The sequence below is a fragment of the Notechis scutatus genome, chromosome 11, assembly GCF_049901735.1.
Source record: "Notechis scutatus isolate UNSWTSFEM ecotype Mainland chromosome 11, rNotScu1.2, whole genome shotgun sequence".
In the NCBI taxonomy this organism is placed as follows: Eukaryota; Metazoa; Chordata; class Lepidosauria; order Squamata; family Elapidae; genus Notechis; species Notechis scutatus.
This window is the reverse complement of record NC_142019.1, coordinates 11,882,924-11,897,402: the sequence shown is the minus strand read 5'-3', so window position 1 is coordinate 11,897,402 and position 14,479 is coordinate 11,882,924. Positions and strand designations below refer to the sequence as shown.

The following is a 14,479-nucleotide window of genomic DNA, read 5'->3' as shown; positions in this document are numbered from 1 at the left end:
CTCTCCTGTTCATGAGCCAACACATTGGCACTGCTGCAAAAAGCAAAAATGCCAGCTTTGGAAGGGAAATGGATGAATGTGCATTTATTCTCACTGGCTTTCATATGCAAATACCAAATTAGAAAATTAACCAGTTGCCAAATGATGGTTTATGCTGATGGTAGTGGAGTTTGCACTTTTTTCCCCCTACTCAGATGATTTTGCAAAACAGGTTTGACAGCTGCAGTAGTTGGACAAATCATTTATTTTTTTATAATAATAGCACACACGCTACAATGCTGAATTTGACTGTGACTTTTAAGCTTTTCAATGTTTAGATGTTGCCAAATTTTGTTTATGTGTGGTTGAGGAAGATAGGAAGAATGGATCATTATGGAAAAGACTTTATGAATGTTGTTGAGGTAATTCCCTGTTAGGAGAATGAGCGTACACAGGGAGACATAGTGAGAGTGGTGAAGAATAACACACAAACAGCACACAGATACACTGTATAGTAAAATGTAGGTTTTTACTTCCAATAAATGTTTAAGCAAAGTCCAAACAAGCAGTCCAAGTCATTCACAGTTAAAGCAGTCAGTTTTCAGTCCAGGGATAATCCAAATATCAAAGTCCAGTATCAAAAACAGTTCAGTAACAGACTTACATCAAATCCAAGAATAACAGTCAATAGGGATGGCAACACTCTCCAGAACAGAACAGAAACTAAAACAACCCAGGTTTCTGGCTCCATCTTATGGCCATTTGAGGAACCACACCCAATTACAGTTTTAGCATTCTCTTAAAGAGACAGAATTAAAATGTCTATCCTGGTTTATATATTTTCCAACCCAACTAACTGTTAGGTGACTTACATTCCTAACATTCTCCTCTTTGGGTAGGACAATATATACAACCTTATATTCTAAGTCCATAATCCTCACAGCAAGCCTTATACTTTATAGAGCCTTTGGCCTTTGTAAAATGATCCACTATATTGTTTTCTGACATACAGTATTCTAGCTTAATCATCTTACTTTGCATACATTGTCTCACATTTAAATATCTTAAAACTGTGTGTTTCGTTCTTGTCTTAACAGCAATATTTGAAGCCATCTGTACTGCTGATTGGTTGTCTTCATAAACAACAATAGAATCTGTTACATCAATTCCCATATCAATTAATAGTTGCTTATAATAAACTAAATCTGTACATAATAAAGATAAACATGAGAATTCAGCCTCCATTGTTGACAAACTTAGATGTTTCTGTCGAATAGACCTCCATCCAATCAATACCTTTCCAAATAATACTACAGTACCCTATGTAGATTTACGTGTATTTACGTCTGTAGCAAAACTTGCATCAGCATATGCAGTTAAACTCAGTTCATCTTTAGGCTCCAGATAATGCATAATGCATTGTTTGTTTCAGATATCTTAACACACGCTTAGCAGCTTTCCAGTGCCTTTCAGTCGGCTTAGCATAAAATCTCGCTAATTGATTAACACTGTATGCTATATCCGGCCTTGACCAATTACTGAGATAAGATAAACTACCAATCAAGGACTGATAAACGTTCTTATCAAAAATAGGACTTTGAACATCACTATGGCTAAACTCCTGGCTCATCGGTGTTTTAGCCGACTTACAAAGTTCCATTTTAAAATTATTTAGTAATTGGTTAATTTTATCTGCCTGTGAGATCTTGTATCCTTCCCTAGTTCTATCTATCTTTAAACCAAGATATTGTTTGATTTCTCCTAACTGTTTTATCTTAAATTTCTTCTTTAACAGTGAAATTATTTTAGTAACTTCTTGCTCAGTTTTGGTGATTAATGCTATGTCATCAGTAAACAATAGCAACAATGAAATTACACCATTATTTACCATTATTACACCATTAAACAAACATGGATCAGCCATGCCAGCTAAAAAACCTATCTTAGTTAATTCCTTAACTATACACTGGTTCCACTCATATCCTGATTACTTCAAGCCATAAAGACTCTTTTTCAATCTCCAGCAATCAGTTGTATTATCATCTTTTATACCTAAAGGTTTCTTTAAATATATAGTGTGTTGCAACGGTGCATGCAGATATGCCGTCTCTACATCCAAATGATTTATAATGTATTTCTCCTTAGCTGCCCACACTAAAGCTGCTCATAATGTAGTAGCTTTCAGACTAGGTGCAAACACCTCATCGTAGTCGTTTGCTGTCTGAACCCTTGTGCTACTAACCTGGCTTTATGGGTAACAGTCCATCTACACTAGTCTTAAGTTTATAAGTCCATTTACATTCTATGGCATGTTTACCTGGTGGTAACTTAACGTTTTCATATACTTCCAGTTTTTGTAATGATTCCAGTTCTTTATCCATTGCTTCCTGCCAAGCAGCCTGATCCTTAGCAGGATACAGTTTTAGTTCACTATAGTTACTTGGAACTATATTCACTTGGCATACAACACTAGCCTGATATCTATCAGGTGGTCGTGTTACTTGGGTTGAACGTCTTGGTAATACTGGGCTTACTGGTGGACTCTCCTGTGCCACCTGCTCCTGTTCTTCTACCTCCTCCTGTGCCTGTTCTCCTACTTCCTCCTGTGCTTCCTCTTTAATGGCTATTCGTGGTTTACTTATTTCATCTTTAGGGACTATTTGGGTGTCAATAATAATATCATTGCTGGATTCCTGTTCCAGTTTATCCCACCCAATGTGCTCAAGAAATGTAGCACTAGCGCTACAGTAAACATGAGCTGTGCCTGGATCCCAAAATCTAAACGATCTATGGTTGGCTTTGTAACTTACGAAAAATAATTTCCTAGCTCTATGTTGCCCTTTCAGTCTTACTTGTGAGGGAATATGCACCCATGCTAGAGCTCCAAATGTGTGTAGATAACTTAAATTTGGTTTTCTGCCATGCCAACGAGTGAATGGCAATTCTCCAGTTGTTGTATTCACCACATTGTTTAACACATGATTGCTACACATTATGGCTTCATAATGTGTTGTGGTCTGTAAGGTGCAGAACGTTTATGCTCGACACCAGCCAATTTCAACATTGTTTGGAATCTATTGTTAACAAACGCAGTCCCATTATCCGTAACTAAAGTAATTACTTTACTCCTCATTTTTCTCTCAGCAAACCTTAGCCAGTTAAAGAAATGTTGGAATGTTTCTGTTTTGTTTTTCATGAGATAGCAGAAACCATATCGTGAGTAATGGTCCATTATACTCAAAATATAGCAGGCACCTCCTAAACTAGGTTTCTTTGGACCAATTATGTCAGCAAAAAAACCTCTAAAGGCTCTTTGGTCTTAAAACCATTCAGTCTGTTTGCTGGAATAACCTTGCTTTTCTCTTGTCTACAAGCATTACAGTTTAAATTCTTGCTACAGGGTTTTAATTTTATTCCCTCTGCCAATTTAACAGTTTGTTTGAGCATTTTGAAATTAATGTGCCCCAGATGTCTATGCAGTAAATATATGCATTCATCACGTGGCTTAACATTGTTATAAACTGAGTTAGCCATCTTCAACTGGTCATCATGTATCACATATAAATCATTTTCTAAATTAGCAGTAACACTTTTACCCTCTTTCTCTATTATACAGTTATCTCCCCTAAAGGTTACTACATAACCAAGATTAATTAAAGCCCTTACTGATAACAAATTAAATTTCAGTTTAGGTACATATAACATAGTTAAATGCTCATTTATACAAGAACAATATGCAGTAGCTTCACCAGAAGCTTTCATCTTCCATCCATTTGCCAATGATACATGTTGCTTACTCGTAGACATCTTTACAAACTTCTCTCTATTTTTAGTAATGCATTGCAATGCTCCACCATCAACAACCCACAAATCATGGTTTACAGTTGAATTGCTAGGCATAGCTAAAATAACATTCTTCTTAGCCTTCTGGTGATTACCAGTATTCTGTCGTTTTCCTTTCTTACAGAATCTAGCTATATGTCCCCTAGCCCCACAAGAAAAACATTTCCTAATAGTATAGGCAGTTGAAGACAAATTTTCTTCTTGTGGTTGTTCCTTCCTCAGTTGGTCCCTATCCTGTCTCTTCTTGCTTCTTCTAACAATCTTCCGGTTATGTCAGTCAATGTCTGTTTATCTCTGGTCAGGACTTCCAGTGAAGATACGTAATCATCATAACTTTCATCCAATGAGGAAAGAATGATGTAAACTTGATGCAGCTCTGAAAATATCAGTTCCTTTTCATGTAGCTCTTGAAAAGTTATTTTCATGAAGTTCAAATGAGCTAACATATCTCCACCTTTCAGAAGACGTGCTCTAAACAGTTTACGTGTAAGATGTATGTGTGCACCTACAGTGTCACGAACATAAATCCTCTTCAAATTCTCCCAACACCTAGCAGCAGACTCTTCTCCACAAATATGGAATAGCTGCTGGTCACTCAGTGTTAGTCCAATTATACAAAGAGCTTGTTCGTTCTGTTTAAAGTCAGGAAGCTTCTTGGCATCGTCCTCATTTTCTGGATCCCAATCATTAACATCTGGTGGGTCTTGAACTACATTCCATAACCCTTCTCTACGCAGAAGTAGACTGCACTTCATAGACCAGGAAACATAGTTTGTTCCATCCAACTGGGTTATCAGTGATAGACTTGTTGAAGGGTCTTGTGCCATCTTTACCAGGACAGTAAACCACAATTAAACAGTAAACAGCTGTCTGTATACAGTACTGTGTATTCACACCAATTCTCAGTTATCTGAGCCTGGTATGGCCTGGGCCCATAAGCAGTGTTGAGGTAATTCCCCGTTAAGAGAATGGGCGTACACAGGGAGACGTAGTGAGAGTGGTGAAGAATAACACACAAACAGGACACAGATACACTGTATGGTAAAATGTAGGTTTTTACTTCCAATAAACATTTAAGCAAAGTCCAAACAAGCAGTCCAAGTCATTCACAGTTAAAGCAGTCAGTTTTCAGTCCAGGGATAATCCAAATATCAAAGTCCAGTATCAAAAACAGTTCAGTACATCAAAGCCAAGAATAATAGTCAATAGGGACTGCAATACTCTCCAGAACAGAATAGGAATTAAAACAACCCAGGTTTCTGCCTCCATCTTATGGCCATTTGAGGAACCACACCCAATTACAGTTTTAGCATTCTCTTAAAGAGACAGTATTAAAATGTCTATCCTGGTTTATATATTTTCCAACCCAACTAACTGTTAGGTGACTTACATTCCTAATAAGTGTTATTTCTATTAGTAAGGATGACAAAATCTCATTGCTTAATTCTTTTCATGATCTTCTGAACTGTATTTTTGGAGCTGGCTGTGATGTTCTGTTAAAATGAAAAGTGCCTTCCAAGATGCTTGAGGTTCTGATCGTTCCTACCCCAGAACATCATACAGCATATATTTTTCCCTTCCAATTCTTAGGCTAATATTCTGTTTGATGGAATCCTTGATTTTTCTTAAATTTGGCAGTGATGTTTTTGATCCGTGGATAGCCATAGTCAATATGAGTCTTCAGACACATTTGCAAGGTTGAAGATGTAAGAGGCTCACAAAATGGTGGCCTCATGGTGGCTTGTCCGTGTGGCCTGCTCTTGTGGTCATTTTTATTTTTGTGCCTTAGTTGATTCTTGGCAACTGACTTCCTGTGTTTTTTTTTGACAAGATTTCAGAAGTGGTTTATTTATTTATTTATTTGATTTCTATAGCTTCCCATCTCATCAAATGACTCTGGGTGGCTCACAATTCGAACGATTGCCATTGCTATCTTCTAGGGCTGAGAGAGAGTGGCTAACCCAAGCCCCCCCCCCCCCAAGCTGGCTTTGTGCCTAAAACAGAACTAGAACTCACAGTCTCCCACTATCTAGCCTGCTGCCTTAACCCTGACTGGCATGGCCAGTTACAAAATACCCAATGACCAGACTTTCCTCTGTCCCAATTTACTTGCTGCAGATGAATCCGATTTTAGAAATCAGTGGTTTGATTTGCAGGTCACCAGAGTTTTTAAGATTAAAATCCTTTTTTTAAAAAAGTGAGCTCAAGCTAGGTTCTTGTGTCTGGAAGCACAGGTCATATTTCTGACTGAACGCTCTTATTTTGAAAACAACCAAGAAATGATTGCTATGTGATAACATGGAGTTTAAACTCCTCACCACCCCAGATCTGGCTTTGTTCTTCTGAAACTGTGGGAACCCCAACTCTTATTGCGGCCCATCTGATGAGGTCAGTGTCTCCTGAGAAGTTGGTTTGTGCTGACATGCTACCAAAATGGATCTTTCGTTTGTTCTACTGAACTGGCAACCTTTAGAATGTGAAACGGGTTCTAGTATTACATTCCGTACAAAACATGAGAAGATTGATTTACAGAATGCAGCCACCACAATGGAGCAAAATGAAATTTCTTCCTGCTTCCAAGACCCTTAGTAGTTCTGTACAGTATGAGCTCAGCAGATATCTATGTATTGTGATGTCTTGTGTTGTTCTAATGCCCTCTTTGGAATTTGGAACTCTTTTTGACTTTTGTTTCAAACGCTTCAGTTCCTGCCTGACCTCTGCCGCAAGGTTTCCCCCACCCCCTTCTCCCTTGGTAGGGTAAAAACAAGAAATAAACAAATCGAAATTTGAACTCCCCAAGTTCTCTATGTAAAGAAGAGGGGTTGGAAGGGACTTTATTCCAGGATTTTGCCTCTTTTATTCCAGCTGAAATCTAGGCACCGGCAAAGTGATATTTTACATTCCAGAAGTTTTTCTTTTTTTAAAAAAATGAAAAGAATGAAAAACATTCTGTTTTCAAAACATTTGCAAAACTCGAAATGCTGCAAATTTGTGGAGATGGTAAAATGAAGTTCTCAATTCTTTAAAAACAAGATACAAGGAAAGATTGCTAATCGGTTGCATGCTGAAGTGTTTCAAGATAAGGAATGCCTGTTTTGGTGACCTGGACTGAGACTTGGGAGTTTTATAAAATCACTAAACAAACAGTCATGTACTTTCCTAATCAGCTGTTTTACTGTTACCATAGAAACCATGCTGAAAACAATGAACAGATAATCTGTATTTAGTACCCTGGCATGGTAACACTTTTAAGTCACTCAAGACTTTGACATGGTGGACTAGGGACAGTTACATGATAATTATTTGGAAAGCAGATAAACATAGCAAACAAATCAGTATATTGTGTAAAGCCTTCCGGGATCTCTGCTTCTCAGAGATTTGTACCAAGCAAGATCTCTTCCTTTAAAAGCACCTTAATGACAAGCGATTTGGCTTTTCAGAATTCTTTTTTAAAAAGATGATATCTTGAATGCACATTGCAGCTTTAATCAGGTATTCCCCCAGCCAAGTGCAATAAATAATAGACCAGAAAAGCTTCAGAAAACCTGATACTAATGTAAGCAAAAACACAACACAACTGCAGCAAATCCAGAGGGCTTCTCCATAAATAGAACCTTAAAGTCTGTAGGTTGGTTAATCTAATACTAGCCCAATATTAGTTAAGGAAAAATATCGGGTAGCTTTTTAATGGTTTCAACGTCTCCCTTTGGCCTCAGGTCAACATCTCAAGGCAAGGTACAATCCCTAGATCTACTGTACTCGGCTGTTAAGGTTTACTGTGTTAATATGTAGGAAGTACTTTGAACCTTTAAATTCCCATTGCTGACATCCAAGGTTTGTTCTCTCTGCTTGGTAGCATTTTTAGAGTCCTAGTGTTTAGGAAGCATGGCCAATGATGAACTGGGACTTGACGTTCAGCAATATCTGGAATGTTCCAGGTTGCTTTTCTGGAATTAAACATCCATTCCTGGTGAACACTCACCTATTATTAGCAGATCTCCTTCTTGTTAGAGAACCAGTTTCTCTTTTGATGGAGGAAAAATGGCCCAAAGTTGGGGCTAGGAGAAAGGCTGCAGAAGGCAGCTTAACTTGTAGTGTTCTTCTTGCTGCTCGTTAACTTGGTTTATTCCGTTGCATTTCATTTTGACTGAGGAATTGAGTAGTTTGCAACCACCAAAGATGGACACATTTTGTGGAGGTGAAGTCCATTTTTGCTTCCAGGATAAAGGAATACGGTTTTTAATCAAGAGGAGCAGAACCAAGGACTCGTTCCTTATGGTCTCTCTCCCTTTTGAGTGATTTATCTCTCCTCAAACTGGAAGGACCTAAAATTGTCATGAAAAATGCTTGGCTGTCTTTGAGTTGGAAGGAGTCTAATTTTGGGAGATAAGACAGTTGATGCCAGCAAAGATTCTGGGTATGTGAGGTCCCCCTGCCCAGTTTGCAAAAGAAAGCAAAATTTAGGGCAATCTCTATAGCAGATTGGTCAAAAGACTGGTTTGCTGCAAAATCTGCATTGGTGTTTTGTCTACACGTAGTGTTGAATTTTCGTTTGGACCAGTTCCTAAATTTACCTCTCCAGAAGTTATCTTAGAAGATGGAGAATCAGATGTCCTTTCACAGTGCACCACTATACCTTCAATATATGTTGTGAAAATAGCACATAATAGAGTATGACAATATGCAAATTTGACCTTTGAACTGACACAGTCTCTTTGTGTGTTAAGCAGGTACGCACAAGGCATATCAAATCTCACTGGGTGCCTCTTAACACTGGGGTGTTAAGGCTACCTGTGGTGAGTGCACCTTTTCCTTACTCATCCTAAGGGGTCCATTAGCTTAGCGAGAGTCCTGTTACATATTACATTAAAGATTTAGCTCTTAATTTTTTTTCCATGCTGGGTAAAAAGGACCCTCTTTGCACGTCAGCTGTGCTTTTACCATTAAGCCTTGAGCTGTTCTTTGCCCTAAGTAAGCAAATCTCCATTGGGGCCATCGGAAACTCTTTTCTAAGCTCGGTGGCTCCTTGCAGAGATGGAATTATGGATAAAATCCAGAAAAAGAGGGATTAAGTCTTTTCTTCCCATAGTGTTCCTCTTAACGATTGGACTCCCAACTGTTCACCGAGAGGCTGGCAGACACTTTTGTTCTGCTTCTCTAACTCTCCTCTGTTTATATATTTTAGAAGAAAATGGTTTGGGTCACAATTCACAATAAGCCACAATTGCTTTTTACTGGATATTTGTTTCACTCTGACCTGGTGTTCTTGTTGTTTGGTTCTTATCCAAGAGATTGACTGAGGGAATGTTTAACAACCAAGTCTTCTGTATTTATTGATTGGCTTAGTGTGTACTCTTGCTTTTATACTGTTCTTTTTTGTTGTTGTTCCAGTGAGTTAGATTACCCTGGGTCTCCCCCATCTCAGTGGTACTAAAAGCTAATTTATTTAATAGCCTTTAAATCCTCCTTCCTTTGATGTCCTGTTGATTGAAAATTAGCCAGCAGTAAAAGGAGAAGTGATATGCAGTTCACCTTAGACTGAAAACAAAACGAGATTTCACTTCCTTTCCAAAAAGAGATTCTGGTGAAACCTTTCAGTTTAGGTTAATTGTTACTTTTAGCCTCTCTCTCTCTCTCTCTCTCTCCCCCTCTCTCCCCCTCTCCCTCTCCCCCCCCCCTCCCTCCCTCCTGTTAGTTGCAGAGGTTTGCTTCGCTTTGCTGGGCCATGAAAAAAAAAAGGTCACTTCAGTGAAATAATTGTTTTTTAATTCTTGGTGTCCCTTTCTGTGCTTTTTGCCATTTCTTCTAATTGTGCAGGACATTAACATGAAAAACAGGATCCTTGTTGCTTTGGATTTAATCTGCTTCTGCTGCTTAGTCTCCCTTTGAAACTTCCCAAGAGATCTGTTACTTAGGTAGCAGAGGAAAAGCTTGTAAAAGGAAACCATGTGTGTGTGTGTGTGTGTGTGTGTGTGTGTGTGTGTGTGTGTGTACATGAACACTTCCTTGTGGATATATCGAAATCTGGTGTTTCTCCTTCTACACTTCACTGGAATTCTGTGTTTGAGTTTGCACACTCTCCATCTACCTGTTTGTGGACTATCCTTGGCTACTTTATCTTGCCTTTGTGTAAGTAAATAACCCTCTTCCCTCACAGGAATGCTCATAAATCTCTTCTTCTTAAGAGTGCTTTTATAAAAAGTACAATTTTGGAACTTAACATTCCAGTTGGGTGCCTGCAGGGTATTTCCCCCTTCTTTTTTTGAAGCAAAAATTAGAAACAGTTTTTGCTTTTCACCTGCAGACGTTATTGATGTTTTAAATCTTATGAAGAATGGAAGCAGTAGTTAAGTCTTCGTAAGGTGCATATATTGAAAAGAGCCAAGACTACAGCCTTCCCCAATCAGTTGTCTTCCCAGATGTGTTGGGGCAACTTTCAGGAATTCCCCCATCAGCAAGAGTCAATAGAATACTGGGAGTTGTAGTCCAAACATGCCTAGAAAAATGTGAATGGGGAAATTTCTGGCTTCGTGGACTAAAATAAAAACATGGGGAAATGCCCTTTATTCTCTGGAACTTTTATCTTGGCTTGAAGAACTGAATTATAATTGCATGCGTTGGGTGAGATAGGCCAAATTCAACAGGACCAGTAAAGGTGATGTTAGATATTGGTATTATTTTTCGTAATAGCTCAATTTACTCCCAGGGAGGAAATTGCATGAAGGAAATTTCCTTCCATGAAGGAAGCCATGGTCTGCGTGGAGACCACATGTGGGCAACTGAAAACTTAAGAGCTACTGTTGACATCTCCTTTTTGTGGTTTCTTCTGACGATCATTGGCGGAGGCATTATGTTTGACCATTTTAGGAAGAATATCAGTTGAATCCCTTCCAAAATTCCTACTTTTTTAACCCATAATTTCCCCCCCACCTCCAAATGACAGTACTTGATAGTGGCTATCTACGGGTGGCTAACATTTTAAATTGTTATTATTATATTGTTTATTGTTGATGTTGGGTATATTGTAAAGCTGTTGGCTTTCTCTGGCCTGTGCTTAGATATAAGTGGATATCAAAGCAAAGTACATCTTACTAATAACCACTAATAACAAGCAAAGGTTGTTGAATACAAAATAACTATAAAAATATTGACTAATATTTCCTGGGCTTCAGTTCCACACATAGTTGCTCTTTGTCCTCAACCCTCAAGCCAGGTCTGTTAAAGCCAAAATAAATAAATCCACAGTCAGCTGGCACGATAGATTTACGTAATTTAGAACAGGACACAAAATTCTGGTTCTCTGGGAGCAGAATTTCAGTTGCGTGGATATGCCACTTTGTGATAAATTCAAGCACCGGATTTGTCACCTGAATTTGCTTTCTTGGCGAGAGATATGGGAATACCTGCTGCTTCTAGCTTTGCCAAATTGCTAATAGTTTATAAGCTTTCCCTAATAAGTCCCCCATGGGGCATGTTTGTTTGTTAGAGATTGCTAGTGCTAATGTCCTGGATTTTGCCTGCATCTTACACAAATAACTTAATGGAGGTGAAGTATACTTAGGGTTGGCGTAGTTCTAATGTGAAAGCACAATTTAAGGAATTGGACTGCAAAATCAAAGACTCTTCTTATCTCAAGTATGTTATCCCTTGTTCCTAAGTAAGTCTTCTATTTTAGTTAACTAAAACTTAACAATAGCCAGTTAACAATAGCTTTAGTTAACGATTGCTTAACATTGCTAAATCCACGCCTGACTTTTCAAATTATCCCAGTTCTGGTGTTTTCCACCTAATGCGTAGATATTGTGGCTTCCAGAATATGTAAACCTTACCTGCTGTTAAATGAAGAATTCTCTATCCAAATTGTGTACTAAGACTCAGTTTCATGACACACAAATCCTTGTTTAAAAGTAGATCCAAATTGTTACCATGGCATCAACTTGTGGAATGTGATGAATTTGGACTGGGGATGGTTGGGAGACTGGGTGAGTGGTGCGGTGGCCTAGAGGTGGAGCTCTTACCTCACAGACTGTGAGTTCGATCCTAGGTAGAGGCAGACATTTCTCACTCTGGGCACAGTGATAATATATCTGCTGAAAACCCCGCATTGGCAACAGGAAGGGCATCCGGCCAGTAAACACTCAGCTAGTTTTTGGCATGGCACAGACTGTTTCCAGTCCACAAACCAGGGGTTAGGGACTCCCGGCCTATACTGCTTAAACCAGGGCTCTTGAAACTTGACAGCTTTAAGACTTGTGGACTTCAACTCCCAGAATTCCTCCTCCAGTCATGTTAATTCAGGAAGTCTGGGAGTTGAAGTCCATCAGTCTTAAACTTGCCAAGTTTGAAGACCCTTGGAATAGATAGATAGATAGATAGATAGATAGATAGATAGATAGATAGATAGATAGATAGATAGATAGATAGAGACAGACAGACAGACAGACAGACAGACAGAGATGGAGATGGAAGATAGATACTGTCAGGTGTCTTCAAACTTGGCAACTTTAAGACTTGTGGACTTCAACTCCCAGAATTCCTCCTCCGGTCATGTTAGCTCAGGAATTCTGGGAGTTGAAGTCCATCAGTCTTAAACTTGCCAAGTTTGAAGACTCTTGGCTTAAACTGTTGTCTGGATTCTAACACTTCCTCCCCAGTATGGGAGGTCTTAAAGAATATCTCCCTCCTAAAAACACCCCATCTATGCAAATAATTAGCCTGTTGAGAAGAGACTTACCTCTTTGTGTGAAATCTTACCTATGTTCTGAATTGGTGCAGCCCGGTCGAGAGTTTTCACTGCTTCAGAATGATCAAATCTACTTCCCTGAGTGCGTTTTCCTTACATATTGTTAAAAAAGTTTTTCTTTCTTTTATTCTTCCCCCAGAACTCACCCTTGAGTTGCAGTGACTCTTGGCGCCCGATTCTTGGGATTTGGCAGAATTTGCTGAAACCTGCATGCTGCTTCATGCAGACACAGTAAGTTATATGTGTGAGTGCACGAGGGATTGGGTTGGGGGAGAGGAAATGAATACAGGTAGTCCTTGAACTTAAAACAGTTTGTGTACTACTTGAAATAAAAAGAAAACAGGGATTTTAAAAAAAAAGTCCCTATCCAGAGGTAAATAATTCTGTGTTTATTCTTTAATTCGAAGTTACGGCGGTGCTGAAAAAAGTGACTTATGACCATTTCCCCCACTTATGACCATTGGCATGGCATCACATGATCAAAGTTCAGATGCTTGGCAAATGACTCATATTTACAGTACCCCTGGATCATGTGATCCTCTTTTGCGACAAGCAAAGTCAATGGGGAAGCCAGGTTCACTTAATGATCATGTTACTAACTTAACAACTGCAGTGATTCGCTTAAAAACAGCGGCAAGGAAAGGTCGTAGAATGAGGCGAAACTCACTTAACAACTGTCTTGCTCAGCAGCAGAAATGTGGAGCTCAATTGTGGTCATAAGGTGAGGTCTACCTGTATATCATTCTCAGACTTACTATGCTTTTAAAAATTTATTTAGCGTTTTGGATGAAGCCAGGCAATTGTGTCTTACAAACCATTGGTTATAATTTAGCATGGTATAAGAGTCCAATCCATGGCTTACAATCGTATTTCTTCTTCTTGTGTCATTTCCATCATCAGACATTGGCGATCATGTTGGCAGTCCTATTACAATCATTGGCATGATTTATTCACTACATGGCATCTATCTAAACCCAGGGGTCTTCAAACTTGACAGCTTTAAGACTTGTGGACTTCTGACACCAATAATGATAACAAATAAGGAACCACAGACTGTTGATAATGGAATTGTTTGTTTTTATTTGTTTTTTCTTTTCCTTTTTTTCTTTATGTTGTGTATGTGTTTGTTTGTTATTTTAGTTGTATAATCAATAAAGTTTGCTTAAAAAAAAAGACTTGTGGACTTCAACTGCCAGAATTCCTCCTCCAGTCATGTTAGCTCAGGAATTCTGGGAGTTGAAGTCCACAACTCTTAAACTTGCCAAGTTTGAAGACCCTTGATCCATGGCTTACAACCTTGATGTGTGAATGCCATCTTTTTTTTCTCCAACAAGCTTACATGTCTGCATAATTTAAACCTGTTGCTACTTGAAATGATAAGAAAACCAAGGGATTTCAAAGAAGTCCCTATACAGGGTTAAGTAATTCTGTGTTTGTTCCTTAAGAAAAGCCAACTTGCATCTTCTCCAACCATTAATACCCAGTGAACCTACTCTGATTGATGATATTTTCACCTGCTGGCACCATGGCTATGTCTGATAATGTCACTCATCGCCTTCTCCTCTCTGTTTCATGGGTACCCAGCAGGAGAGAAAGCTTACAGCAAGCAACTTGAGAATGCATCAAATCATTGGGCAGCGCGTGCTTCAAAAATTATTAGGAAGAAATGTTTGGGATTTCCTGCCAGCATAGCATTTCTGCAATTAATTAAAGTAGCCCAATGTTTCTCAGACTTGTGTGTATGCCTGAGAAAAGGTGCCACCGTTTCTGCCATGACATTCTTTTTGAGGGCTTATGCATAAATTTGAAAAATAGGACAAGGCTGCCGGAGAGATGCTGTGTTTGCGCGAGATCTGAATCATTTTCAAAGCAGGCACTGATGAATTTCTAAAAAGCAAGGTCAGTTTTCTTGAG

At 38.8% G+C, this 14,479-nt stretch overlaps 1 protein-coding gene across 11 annotated transcripts in view; it reads left to right on the top strand.

Annotated features, from left to right (window-relative positions):
- AKAP13 (A-kinase anchoring protein 13) overlaps positions 1-14,479 on the top strand; it is a 299,586-nt gene that overhangs the window by 72,878 nt on the left and 212,229 nt on the right. For all 11 annotated transcript variants that reach the window (XM_026673060.2, XM_087972785.1, XM_087972786.1 and 8 more), the window contains exon 2: positions 12,705-12,796. The gene's annotated coding sequence lies outside the window, so the exon portion shown is untranslated. The remainder of the gene's footprint in view (positions 1-12,704; positions 12,797-14,479) is intronic.